This window comes from Rhinatrema bivittatum, chromosome 9 (genome assembly GCF_901001135.1).
Source record: "Rhinatrema bivittatum chromosome 9, aRhiBiv1.1, whole genome shotgun sequence".
In the NCBI taxonomy this organism is placed as follows: Eukaryota; Metazoa; Chordata; class Amphibia; order Gymnophiona; family Rhinatrematidae; genus Rhinatrema; species Rhinatrema bivittatum.
This window is the reverse complement of record NC_042623.1, coordinates 207,805,562-207,819,822: the sequence shown is the minus strand read 5'-3', so window position 1 is coordinate 207,819,822 and position 14,261 is coordinate 207,805,562.

Sequence of the window (14,261 nt, the reverse complement as noted above, 5' to 3'; positions counted from 1 at the left end):
GTTATGGCATTCCTATCAGCATTTTGTAAAGTCCATAAGAAAAGCTGAAAATAGGAGAAGGACTTTGTTCCCAACTGGTAGAAATTATTTGGGTCCTTTTGCATACAATGCAGTAATAGTGAGTGCAGTGAATAGTCTTTCAAAGTTGGTTTCTCTTGAGTAAATACATAGGACTTCATTTTAAAAAGCATATACCCGAATAAATGCAGTTTTGTGTGTGTATATAGGCCTTTTGAATATTACTCCGAGGGTTGTACGTGTAGAAGCACCCATGAACGCAGTTTCATGCATACTTTTACGCATTCTTGAAATAGGCATTCCCGGGGAGCGGAGTTAGGATGAAGAAACCATTGTCATGCTTACGTTCTAAAATGGAAAGTATATGCATGAATATACACCTAAACATTTACACCTTCTTCCATGCAGGCATAAATGTGCCCATGGATGCCATGCAAGCATTTGTGAGTGCTCACTAAATTTTCAGAGCAGGCTTACATGCATAAATCCACTAGAATATTATTGTTGAAGTCTGCATGTACACTCATCTCATACACGGATGTCAGCCCTAAGCGCAAATTTAAACATTGAGCTTATTCTATATATGTGGATTACGTGACAGCTCATATGAACAATAAAATAAATTTTGAAATATTTATCATCATTTTGTTTGCTATTCAAAGTGGTTTTCTATGTCCTTTTCTGTTTTTGCTTGCATTAGCAGGCACTAGGAATGGAAGGTGGTTTGCAGTAGATAATAAAACTTAAGTATTACTACTTACTAGTTTGCAATATAGAAATAATATCAAGTTAGCACTACCAGAGCGAGGGTCTGTTTTCTTAAATTGTTTCCCCATAGACATAGAATGGGAAAAAAAAAGCCCTTAGCAAATTAAGCCCTTCATTTTGATTTCAAGGTAACTCTAGATCAAGTCGAGAGTAATCATTTTAGCTGTTAGATTAATTATTCAAGGAGAAAATAAGTTTGATAAGTAATCCAATCAAATGTTACACTTCAGAGTCAAAAAGACATTTCAACTTTGCTAGGTAAAACCATTAACATGTTTGGATAAGTTTCTGGAAGAAAGGTCCATAAACTATTATTAAGATAGACTTGGGGAAATCCACTGCTTGTCCTGAGATAAGTAGCTTGGAATCTATTTACCCTTTGGGATCCTGCCAGGTACTTGTGACCTGGATTGGCCATTGTTGGTAACAGGATATTGGGCTTGATGGACTTTTGGTCTGACCCAGGATGGCAAATCTTACACCCCAAATCAAGAAAATTTTAAATTAAAAATAGTTTATTATTGGTGTGATGCCTCCCTGGTGATGGTCCAAAAGCCTATGTAATCTATAAGAAAAAGATTCTGCAGTGCCTCCCAAACAAGCTTCATTAAGGAGGGAGAAGGGAATAAGAGACAGTCAAGTAAGAAAATCTATAACAAATCTTGAATTTTAGAAAAAGTAAAGTTATTTTGCGCAGTTTTTGATACATACAATTTTATCTGTGAGCTCAAAAATTCACTTTATTTCATATATATATTAGGCATTGCTTATATTTATATTTATTGCTACGTTAAATAGTTATACTTCTTATATAAAATATTATATTTCTTTAGTTATTACCAGTTAAAATATTATCACTTTATTTAGCACTATGTTAAATTGTCAACCAGTTATACTGTTCCATATGTTATATGGTTCCATGTAAAGCTCCGCTATCTGTTGAGCAGTTCTTCGTTTTATGTAAACCGGAGTGTTTTGTAGTCCCTACTAGAACTTCGGTATATAAAAATTAAAAATAAATAAATAAATAAATACAGTATCAACATGGGTAACCTTTTAAGTCAGCAAAGATAAAATACCTCTTAAGATGATTTAAAATATGCAACAATATTGCTACTTCTGAAATTACATTTTTAAGAAATTTAGCATTTCTCAAATTTATCAAATGCCATTGTTATAAATTTTTCTTTTAGTAAATAAATGAAGCTCAAAAGCAAAGGGAAATAACAGAAGTCAGTGTGCATCAAATTATTTTAAGGAATTTTATATCTAACAAGTTTGAGAGATGGAAAAGTTTGAGAGATGGAAAAGTTCCTTTAGACAAATATTCTAAAAAATATTGATGGCACTTGTCTATTGAATATATTCATTTAAATTAATCTATATATTGATATATACATGCACACATTTATGTCTTCAATGTGTTTGCTTATATCTGTGCAGATAAGTTTACATCACTCTGTTGTTTGCTAAAATGCTAAAACTGATTATATATGGCAGCTGGAATCTGTTTGAACTGAAATGATCTTGATATCAATTTATGATAAAGTATCTGATTTTATCCCAGCTACTACTATGAACTTTTATTGAAGTCTAGGACTTTTTCATGCAAAATGGATGATATTCTTACTTAAACATGATTTTTACGTGAAAAATCCTACACAATGTCAAAGCATGTTTGCTAGTAGACGACAAAAATATCTATTATATTCTAATAAACATATGTTCCAGAAAATGACAATGTTAATCTAAAAAACTCATTTTGTGATTTCACTATGAATTTTCTATTTTGTCTATTAATTACTCATGGAATTCATTATAAATATAGATTACAAAATGTGAATGTTTTGTTATACTATTAACTAATACTCTGAGTTTAACTTACTTTTGAATGCTATAAACTAACTAACCATATATGTACAGTGTTTCTTTTAAATTATGCATTCTCTCTTCCCCATACTTAAGTATCTTTCTCAAAATATATTTTAAAAGCAACATTTCCTAGAAATGTATTCATATTTATTTTCAAACATCAAAGCCAGATGAAAATCAGTACAAATAAGGTTCTCCATATTGCTTACGAAAAATCTGTTAATGATGTTCAAAGTGAAATATTACTATTTGTGATCAATTGATAAGATTAAAATGCATGAAAGCTACAAATTCATTAATCTAGAGCATGCTAAGTGTGTCTTTTTATTAAAAAAAAAAAAGATGTTGTAAATATCCGGCAAAATAAAAAATGTTGATATTCACATAGCTGGCAGGTTTTGATTTTGTTTTAACTGTTGTTTCGGAGCTAATAGAATCTTTTAGGTGGTGAATTGTGACTGCAGGTAGATATCAATAAAAAGTTAATATCAACTGTAAAATTCAGAGAAATCCTCGGTAATAACTGACAAATTTCATAATGGGTTGGAAAAATGAAAAAGCAGATCCCTGCAATTCTTTTCTGATCAGACATTCACTATAAATGCTATATGGATTAATTATAGGGCACCTCTGAAAGAGAAGTACACATATTTATTTTGCAGACAGGTAATAAAAACATAACATAAGAACATAAGAACATGCCATACTGGGTCAGACCAAGGGTCCATCAACAAGGGCGAATTTGCACACAGCTGCAGAAGAAAAAACATTATACATATTTCTTTCTTAACATAGAAGAGTTGAGCGAATTCTTTTCTCTGCATAGAGCAAATCCTCACATTCTGATTTTAAAACGTTATGAAAGCGTAATATAATGCGGACATTTAAAACATTCTAGCCGGCATCTGCATCAAATAGTAAAGGTCTTTTTGCTTAAATATATCACTGAAGAAGCATGGTGAGTATAAAATCTGTACCATGCAATTGCAGAAATCCCTGAAAAATTTCCTTTGATCACTATTTTTTTTTTTTTACTGCCCTAGATTAATTTTCTAAGCTTTGTTTAAGTTTAGCGCTAGTTGTGCAGAACGCGTGTGGCAAGAGCAAAATGTGCTTGATTATTATTACAGCTCTGTAATAAAACCATTTTAAATACATTTTAAAATAAAAGTAAATACGACACACATATATTTACTTGATCCATTATTGCATAGTTTCCTAATCTAAAAAGGAAATCTTCAAATGACAGAGTGGTATATGTTATCACAGTCAGAATAAATCTCCACATTCCCCGTACAGTTTGAAAAAATGAAGAAAAATATGGTAACAAAAAAAAAACAACGCACACACAATCCCACAACATTAAACTCATCATACTTATATGCAACTTTAAAATAAAACCTTGATGTCTTTTCCTCTTGCTTTTCAAATTCAGTGAAAAACGTAATGGTGCTAATACAGGAGTCATCCAGTAGAGGCCTCCCTAGATTTATTTTAGAAGTAATTGCTTCAAAATTTGCCTTGAATCCGACAGTTAACAAAAACTACTTGAAAAGATTCGGTTGCATATGAAAAAAAAGGATCACCCTTTAATGTCCTTTTAAGTTCCAAGATGTTGATTAATGTTGCCCTTTACATTAATGATGTTTCAAGTAAAAGACAACAAATTTAAAATGGATAAATTCCATTCAGGGTGCATTAATTATTAAACAGGGACTTTACCATATGCTCTGTCTGGAGTGCTTGCTGGCCTTTCTGTTGTAGTTACCTGTGTAAAATCCACCCTATCCTCTACATGAATGCCCAAGCTGAATAGGCATTTGAAAGAAGGCTTTAGTTTGATTCGCCATACAAGGGGAACTGTGTCACTGTGTTTTCTTTCTAGGAGTTACTAAGTGATTTCTATATCTGTTGTCATGGTGATACAGCAAAGCAGGGGAAAATGGGGGCAACTCCAGGCTTTCTCTACACCCTGCATTAGGAACTAAGATGTTGTTAGCAGGCCTATAAAACATTGGGCTTTATCTAGGCCTTCTTTTTGTCCTCTGATTGTCAATAAAACTCATTTTAAGGGTAACAAGGACATCTAAATGTCATCTGTCACAGTGCTGGAGAGATTAAGTTTGTTTAGGGACTTGTGCTGGACAAAGGCCACTATTTGTTCTGCAGATACAAAGCAGTGTTGGCTATCAGTGCTCTTGATTTAGAAGGAGGCCCACAGAACATGCAGAAAAAGATCAGCTCACTTGCAGGTGATAGCAAGAGGCTTCTTGAAGTGACTGCCCAAAAAAACCTTATGAAAAATAAATCTGCTTTTGAGTGTTATCATTTTTTTTTCTTTTATATACGTGCGATTTAGCTTCTCAGACCTGAGGTAAGAAGGCAGCTATTGACAACAAGAGGCCTGTTTTTAAAACATGACACACACACCTGATAGTCCTTGAATGAATGATAAAAGGAGAGGGAAAAGAGGTTTTTCAGGGAAAATCCAACAATAATAGGTGCTGCATTAACTCAGCATTTACTCAATAATGAGGCTAAATGGAAAGCACAGATTAATGAAGACATTGGTGTTATTAAAATCAAATCCTGTGGTTCATATGCTTTTCTTAATAATGAACATTGAGGCTATTGGAGAGGAAGAACAGGATTTTTTCTATTAATTTGGCACACATCCCAGATCTCATTCAACCAGAACCTATCCACTGCTAAAAGCAACCAATGGCCTTTATGTTCCTCAGCCTTTCCATTTTATATTTTTGTTAATCTGGGGTAGGAAAGATTTTTCTTTTATCAAATTAAAAGAAAGGCAAAGGGTGATTTCTAAGCCTAAATATTAATTAAAAGGATTGCATAGCCATGTGGCTTTCAGCATGATTTACTGTGATGGAAAATAAGTAGAACATATACAGTACACATACCTCATCTATATTAACTTATTTGAACACATCGACTCTTAGGAGAACTTTCTGTGATAGAACATATAGTCAATGATATAGGTGCAAAGATATATTATATTACTTTATGGTATTTTCAGGTCTATTGAGAGGATGGTCAATTGGTAAATAATAGCAATCTTATTTATTTATTTTATATTCCACCTATCGGCAGCAACACCTAACATCTGCGACGAGACAGATGCTACATGCAAAAGACTTAAACACCATGCTATAGTAACAAGAAAACATACTATCCATGAAATAGTTTGTATGTCGAACCTTGAAAATATATATATTCCATTATTTTATTTACCTTGGATAAAGTACTGTGCTTGCTGTTCTAATCCACTTGAATGCACAGAAATAAAGGTCAACAAACAAAAAATAAATATATATCTTTTTATTGGTCCACCTTAGTAGAATTCCTGTCTAGCATTCAGGAGTTAACACTGCAAACAGAATGAGCAGGTCAGAGTAAAATATGACATTACTTGGTCTGCAAAATTGGAATTTTGTGTCTGCATAATCCCTATGTCATCTTTTGCTCTGTCCTGCATATTCTGTTTGGGTCTAAGGAAGGGAGTGTAAACTCCCAAAGGCTAGTCAAAAAATGTATTTAATTCAATAAAAAGGTATTGGTTTATATACTACCCCTGCCTCCCCCTGCATACGCCGAGCCTATCTTGCAAAGGCTCAGCGGTGCGCACAAGCCCCAGGACGCACATAAGTCCCGGGGCTTGAAAAAATGGGCATTCCGGGGGTGGGGCCATGGGCGGGGTGCCAGCCCAGGGGCGTTCCGGGGGTGGGACCGAGGTCTCCGGTACAGCCACCGGGCCGGGGGATGGAGAGCCAGCGCGCACAAGTTACTCCTGCCCGGAGGCAGGCGTAACTTCTTCAATAAAGGTCAGGGGGGGTTAGTTAGGGCTGGGGGGCAGGTTAGATAGGGGAAAAGAGGGGAAGGTGCGGGGGGGGGGGTGGAAGGAAAGTTCCTTCTGAGGCCGCTCCGATTTCAGAGTGGCCTTGGAGGAAGTAGGCTGCTCGGCTCGGCACACACAGATTGCACAATTGTGCATCCCCCTGCGCGCGCCGACCCTGGATTTTATAACATGCGCATGGCGTAGATTTGTTCGTGCTGGGTTGCGCGCATGTTATAAAATCTGGCCCTTTGTTGACATTTGTTTCATTTATCTTTGATAAGAACATAAGAAGATAAGAAACGTCATGCTGGGTCAGACTAAGGACCATCGGGATCAGTATCAGTCTGGGTCACAAATGCCTTACAGATCCTAAAAAGTAGATCTATTTCTTGTTACTTACTTTTGGGCATAACAATGGCTTTCCCTAGTCTACCTGACTAATAATGTTTTATGGACTTTTCCTCTAGGAACTTGTCCACACCTCTTAAATCCTGTTATGCTAGATGCCTTGACCACATCGTCTGGCAACCAATTCCACAGTTTGATTGTGAGTTGAATTAAAAAGTACTTTCTATAATATGTTTTAAATCTACTGATTTTTAGTTTCAAGAAATGTCCCCTTGTTTTGGTATTATCCTTTATTTACCTGTTCTACCCCAATCAATGGATCATGTCCCCTCTCAGCCATCTCTTTTCCAAGCTGAAGAGTCCTAACCTATGTATCCTCTCAGAGGAGCCATTCCCTTCCCTCATCTTTTCTAGTTCTGCTATGCATTTTTTTGAGATAATGCAACCAGAACTGCACACAGTACTCTCAATTTGCAGTCACAACATGGATCTATACAGAGGCAACTATGATACTCTGTTTTATTCTTTATCTCTTTTTGGATCATTTCAAACATTCTATCTGCTTTTTGACTGCTGCCACACACTGGACAATTTCACTGTATTGTCTACAAAGATTCCAAGGTCCTTTTCCTGGCTTGTGACTCCTAATATGGAACCCAGCATGGTGTACCTGCAGTTGGGATTATTTTTCCCTACATGCATCATTTTGCACTTTTCCACATTACTTTTCATCTGCCAGTCTACTCATTTCTCAAGGTCTTTCTGTATTTCTTCACACTCTGCTGCTGTTTTAACAATTTTTGAATAATTTTGTGTCATCTGCAAATATAATCATTAGAGATATGCTTCGGCTGAACCTTTTGGTTCGGCCTTTGTTATCGGCCCGCTGCGGGAAATTTCGATTTCTGCAGTTCGGGCCTTTTTTGTTTTTGGCTGCCCCGAATTTTGGGTTAGCTAACCCAGAAAAACAAAATTTCCCAAAATTTTGGGGAAATTTCTTTCATTTTTCAGGGTGGCTGAAACAGGACAAATGCACATCCCTAATGATCATATCACTCATTCCCTTTTCCAGATAATTTATGAATATGCTAAACAGAGCAGGTCCCAGCACCGATTCCTGTGGTACTCCACTAAGGACCTTTCTCCATTTGAAAATCTGATCATAAAGTCCTGCCCTCTGGTTCTTGTCTTTTTAATTGGTTACTAATCCACAACAGGACACTGCTTCCTATCCCATGACATTTTAATTTCCTGAGGAGTCTCGCATGGAGAACTTTGTCAAATGCCTTCTGAAAATCCAAATACACTACATCAACTTGCTCACTTTTATCTACATGTTTATTTTCATCTTCAAAAAAATCAAATACATTTGATTGGCAAGACTTCCCTTTGTTAAAACCATGCTGGTCAAGTCTATCTATTTGGCCAGTAATATTTTTTTTATAATAGCTTCTACCATTTTGCATGGCGTTGACATCAGACTCATCGGTCTTTAGCTTCTGAGATTACACCTGGAGCAATTTTTTTTTTAATTTTTTATTTATCAATTTTCTCAATTATATAACCAAGAACCTCTTGATATGTTACTTCTTATGGTTTTACAGAAATTTTGTTGTTACATAAATATACAGAAATTATTACATTAAACCATAATTTTACAAAATCCTCAAAGAGGGGGTTTCCTTAAAGATATGAAGGTTACCTACTAAGACAAAACAAATTTTCAAGAAATTCAACACATTCCTAACTTGGGAGTTTCTTAAACAAGTTAGATAACTTAGTAACTTTCTAAGGGGTTGCTACACCATAAATTTCATCCTTAGTTCTATCTGTTATGAATTTGTCAAATGTGATGGCTGAAAGAAACAATATTTGATATTCTGATAGACTATGCAACACTTACATGGAAACCTATTTGCAAAGGTTTGGTCTCATTATCAAGAATTGTTTCCTTTTAGCCTGTGTATCTTTAGTAACATCTGGAAAAATCCTCACATTTAATTGACAGAATTTTTCTTTGATATTTCTAAAATATAATCTTAAGACCCAATCTCTATCAGTACTTAAAAGAAAAGATATAATCATAGTAGCAGGTTGTGCCTCTATCAAATTAGAAGATTCTAATAATTCTGAAACATTCAAAGGGGTTATTTCCTGAAAATATTGATCCCTTTCCGAAGCTTTCTTCCATAAAGGAAGATAATAAATTTGATTTAGTGGAGGCAAAGCTTGTTGCAGAATTTTTAAAATTTCCAATGCAAATTTGTTCCACATTTCTTTCGCGAAAATTGCTGGTAACTTTGGGAAGTTTACCAGTCTTAAGTTTTTACTTCGGATCTGGTTTTCAAGAATTTCCATTTTTCTCGTTCCATACTGATTTTCTTTAACTAACATTTCATTTTGTTCAGCTAATTTCTTCAACTCTACCCTAGTGACTCTATAGCCTGATCTCTCTTAATATCTTCATTTATTACCTTATTTAATTTGGTTTCTACATTTTCTAATGTTTTAGCCAATGGCTTTAAGGTCAAAGTGAAATTTGTATTTATCACCACCAAAGTTTCCCAAATTGTTTCTAAAGAGAAAACAGGCAGTCTCACTATAGGCAAAATATCAATTTCAAAAATCAATATATCACTAGAAGTATTGGATTCCAATTGGTGTAGCAAATGTCTCTCTGTTGTGATTCCATCTGAGTCGCCAGAAGAAGTAGCCTCCTCCTCCACAGGTATCATAGATTTTCCATCGACTTATTTGAGGGAAGTGGGGTATCCAAAATAGATACAGATCTTATTATAGGTGGTGTTCTCTGATCCAGGGACAATGAGAGTATCGAGTCACGAAGGGATTCCATAACTTCTTGATTCCCTTCAAGCGACGCCTCACCTGGCGTTAAAACTCCTCTCCTGATATGGGCTTCCATATGGCCTAATACTGGACTTGCTCTCTCGAGCCCGACGCTTCCGGGATGAGTGGGGAATTACTTATTTAACAAAAATCTAGCAATAGCAATTAACAAAACAATGAAAGGTTCACTTAGCTCAGTTAGGATCGTGCCGAGAATAAGATCCCCACTTCTGGAGATTGAAGAATCATGAATTCAAGTTGAAGAAGATAAGTTGTAAACAACTTGACCACAAGAGTGAAACAAAGCCCCGTCCAGCGTCGCCCAGCTGATGACATCAGATGCAGCAAGTGTCTCAGCAAGTCCCATTGGGGCAGTCAGCTGGCTCTGCCCCCAGTAAGGCCTCCAGTCTCCTTCCACGCACTCACTCTCTTTCCCGATCTCCCCCCTGGAGCTATTTTTAAAATATGCATTATATTAGCTACCCTCCAGTCTTTAGGAATTATGGCAAATTTAAATGATAGGCTGCCGATGACCAGTAACAGCTTTGCAATTTCATTTTTGAATTCTTTCAATACTCTGGGGTGGATACCATCCGATTATAGTGATTTGTTACTGCTTAGTTTGTCAATTTGATCTATTATATCTTCTGTTATCACAGAGATTTGCTTTAGTTGCTGAGAATCATTACCATCAAAAAATGTTTCAGTATGGTTATATTCCCAATAACCTAATCAGTAAAGACCAAGGCAAGGAATTCATTCATTTTTTCTTCTATGTCCTTGTCTTCCCAGGGTACCCTTTTTACCCCTTGGTCATCTAGTGGTCCAACTGACTCCCTCTCAGGTTTTTTGTTTTGAATGTACTTGAAAAAGTTATTATTATTAGTGTTTGCCTCTATAGCATGCGTCTTCTCAAATTCTGTCTTGACCTTCATATTGTTTTACATCTAAAATCCCAGTACTTACACTGTTGCCTATTTTCTTCATTCAGGTCTACTTTCCATTTTTTGAATGACATCCTTTTAGCTTTAACGTCCCCTTTTACTTCACTCTTGGTACATGGTAGCAGTCATTTGGTGTTTGTTTGAGATTTGTCAATGCAAGGAATACATTCATCTGGACTTCCAAGATATTGGGCCGGATTTTCAAAGGCCTACGCTCGCCGGACCTATTTTATAAAGGCACGGCGACACACGTAAAGCCCAGGGATGCATCTAAGTCCCGGGGCTTTACTAAAAAGATGGAGAGGGGTGGGGTGGGGCAGTCCGGGGGTGGTGCAGGGGGTGGGACCAGAGGCCTCTGACACAGCGGCCATTGCCGCTGTGTCAGAGGATCACGTGCAGGCTGCTAGTGTGCAACCTGCGCTTGCCTCCAGGCAGGCGCAAAAGGTTTGACAAAGATCGGGGGGGTTAGGGCTGGGGGGGAAAGGTTAGGGGAAGGGGTGGGAAGGTTAGGTTATGGGGAAGGGAACGGGGAAAGGCAGCGCAGCTCGGCACACACAAGGTGCACAATTGTGTACCCCCTTGTGCGTGCCAACCCCTGATTTTATAACTTGCGCGCATTTGCACAAGCAAGTTATAAAATTGGGCGTACATGTGTGCGCGCCATGTCCACACCTCATGCAAACTTTTATTTTACAACCGCTCCTTTCAGTTTTTCTAATTTCCTCATTCTCTCATAGTCTCCTTTTTATATATATATTGATGAAAATGTTCATATTTTAAAGCATTTAGACCTGGATTCACTAATGCCGCAAGGCTTAGTGAATCCCAGCGCTAACGGGGGGTGGGTGGGCGAAGCGGGGGGCAGTCCTGCACTGCCGGTGATGCGCCGATTAACTACATCATAAAAGGTGTAGTTATTCGGAGCAAAATAGGCAGCGAAAAGGCTCCTTACCTTTTCGCTGTCAGCGCCGTCTTCGCGGAGTCGGCCCCGGTGATGCCCCGACTCCTCCTCTTCCAGGGCCGAATCCGCCCCGATGTAGCTAGCGCAGGCCTGTGCTAAGCTTTCTAGCTATCGCAAGCTTGCGCTGGTAGCACAAGTGAGCAATAGCCTTAGAAAATAAGGCCCTCAGCTGGATAACTCAGAAGTTAAGCGAAGAGACAAAAGATGATCGGTGTAAAAGCAGCCTTTATTGAAACTAGCCCAACTCTGGCTGAATTTCGCTCATGCAGGAGCTGCCTCAGGGGCTATTCTTAATACGTTTCTTCAATTGTGAGAGATTCAGTGAGCAGTCATCACTGTCAGTCTTGACAGAGCAACTTGGTGTTAAAATCTCAGTGCTGTTGATATAGTAAATCCCGCGTATATTCATTCAGAGCCACAAGCTGGTACTCAGGCATGATTGTAAATCTGTTGTTGTAGATAAACTCCTTTCTCCATATTTAAATCGTCATTCTGAACACAGCAGGAGACTTCAGCATGAAGAAACGTATTAAGAATAGCCCCTGAGGCAGCTCCTGCGAGAGCGAAACTCGGCCTAACTCAGAAGTTATCCAGCTAAATGAAGATTTGGGCACTTATTCAGCTAAATCTGGATAATAAGCTGCCTAGAATGTAGCCGTATATGTTAGAGGTATTCTGGGGATATATCTAGGAGGAGTCGATTTATCCAGCTAACTCTGATATTCAGACAGTGCCAGATAACGTATCTGGCTAACTCTGGTTGGTCTATAGACTTCTAAAATTAATTGGATAAACTTATTTGACTAAATTTAAAATTGCCAGATATATTCAGCAGCATGGCCAGCCATACAACTGACTATATGGGCTAAGTTAGTTGGATACATTTATCCAGATAACTAGCCAAGTAGAAGAGAGGCTAAATATAGACCTCCTAATTTTTATTTATATTCTACCTTTCATGACTGTCAGCCACTTCATGTTAGATTACATTCAGGTACCTGTTTCCAGAGGGCTTACAATCTAAGAGGGTCATTCACTAAGTCATTAGGCCATTTATCATGCTAAAACTGCTGTTTTTCACGTGGTAAATGTCCTATCGTGGAGATGACATGATATGCAGTATTTGACATATCTCACGTTAAATTAGCCCTGGCACCATGCATATTAAAATGAGCTCATAGTCATGCAAGCACATGCAAATGAGGTCATTAATACCCTAAACAATGCTAACCAAAGAACACGGCTTGCTAAAAAATTTGCAAGCAACTTTTTTTGAACTGAAATTAGCTGCAATTCAAATGTTCTAGCTAACTTTCCCCCCTTGCTTATATGAAGGCATATCCCAAGGATCCTGGGGCATTGTCTTAAAGGGGCGACTTGGCCCCAAGAATGCCTCCCCATAAGTAGTGAAAAGCCCTCTGGGTTCTGCATAGGCCACTTGTCCTAGCTCCTGCCACCCTAGGAGACAGCCATTCTGTACATTATTTTTTAATTGGAAGCCCAACACTACCCATCAACCCTTCCCTCCTCACTCAAAAAATACAAAGGCTGGAAATCCAGACAGTGACCTCCATCCCCCACCTTATCTCCCTTGGGTCTCCCCTTACAGAAAATCTGATCCAAGGTGGTCCAGTTAACCCCTATCCCCCAGAGCTTGGTGGTTTAGTGGACCTTGACCTCTATCCCCAGATCCTCCCTTACCTACAGAAGTCTCCTTGATGATCCAGTGGGGTCCATATCATCTGCTAGGCTCTGCGCTTGTGTGAAGGCAATTTTCTAAAATGGTAGCCTCTCTGCTTTTGCCTCATCACGTGATAGGAGCAAAGTCCAGGTGGTGGCCATTTGGAAAATGACTGCCATTGGGCCTGGAGCCTAGGTGGTGCTCTGGGCCCCCACTGGACTACTGGGAAGACTTCTGTAAAGGGGGGTTGAGAAAGTAGACTAGAGTGGGGATTGGGGGCCAGTAGACTAACAGTGTCCTTTTAATGTGTAAGGGGGGTCTGGGGTGAGGGATCCACTGGACCATCACGAATCAGTTTTATTTATGAGGGGACCTGGAGGGCTAGGTTTACGGGTGGAGGTAACAGCTTCCCAGCCTCTGGATTTTTTCAGTGAGGAGGGAAGTGTTGAGCAGTAGGGGGTAGAACTAGTGGTTATGCTAGAAAGTTACTTTAAAAAAAAAATGTATTTGGCCACCTCCAAGGGCTGCAGGGGTTGAGACAGGTAGTCTATGCAGACTCTTGGGTTGGGTTTACTACGTTTGGGGATGCCATCATGCATTATTTAGGGGACTTTTGCACCCACAGTATTTTTCCCCACAGGAATTTACCACAGGCTGTGGTCTTTTTTTCCATGCAGAAAAATATTGCATGAGTCACAAAGTCTCTGGGAAAAATACCATGGCTAACAGGCACATTTTAAAAGCCCTGCATATGCCAAAGCCAGGAGATATGGGCTGGCGTGCACCGAGCAGATTTTATAAGTTGCCTGAATATCTCCCGCTACACACACAAGTCAAATGTTTTGAAAAAAGGGCAGGGCGTGGACGTGTTGGGGGAAGGCCAAGAAATGTGTGCGTAAATACGTGCACAGGGGCGTGCTGTTGCATAACTTTAGTACTGCTACGGAGGGTGTGTAAGTAATAAAA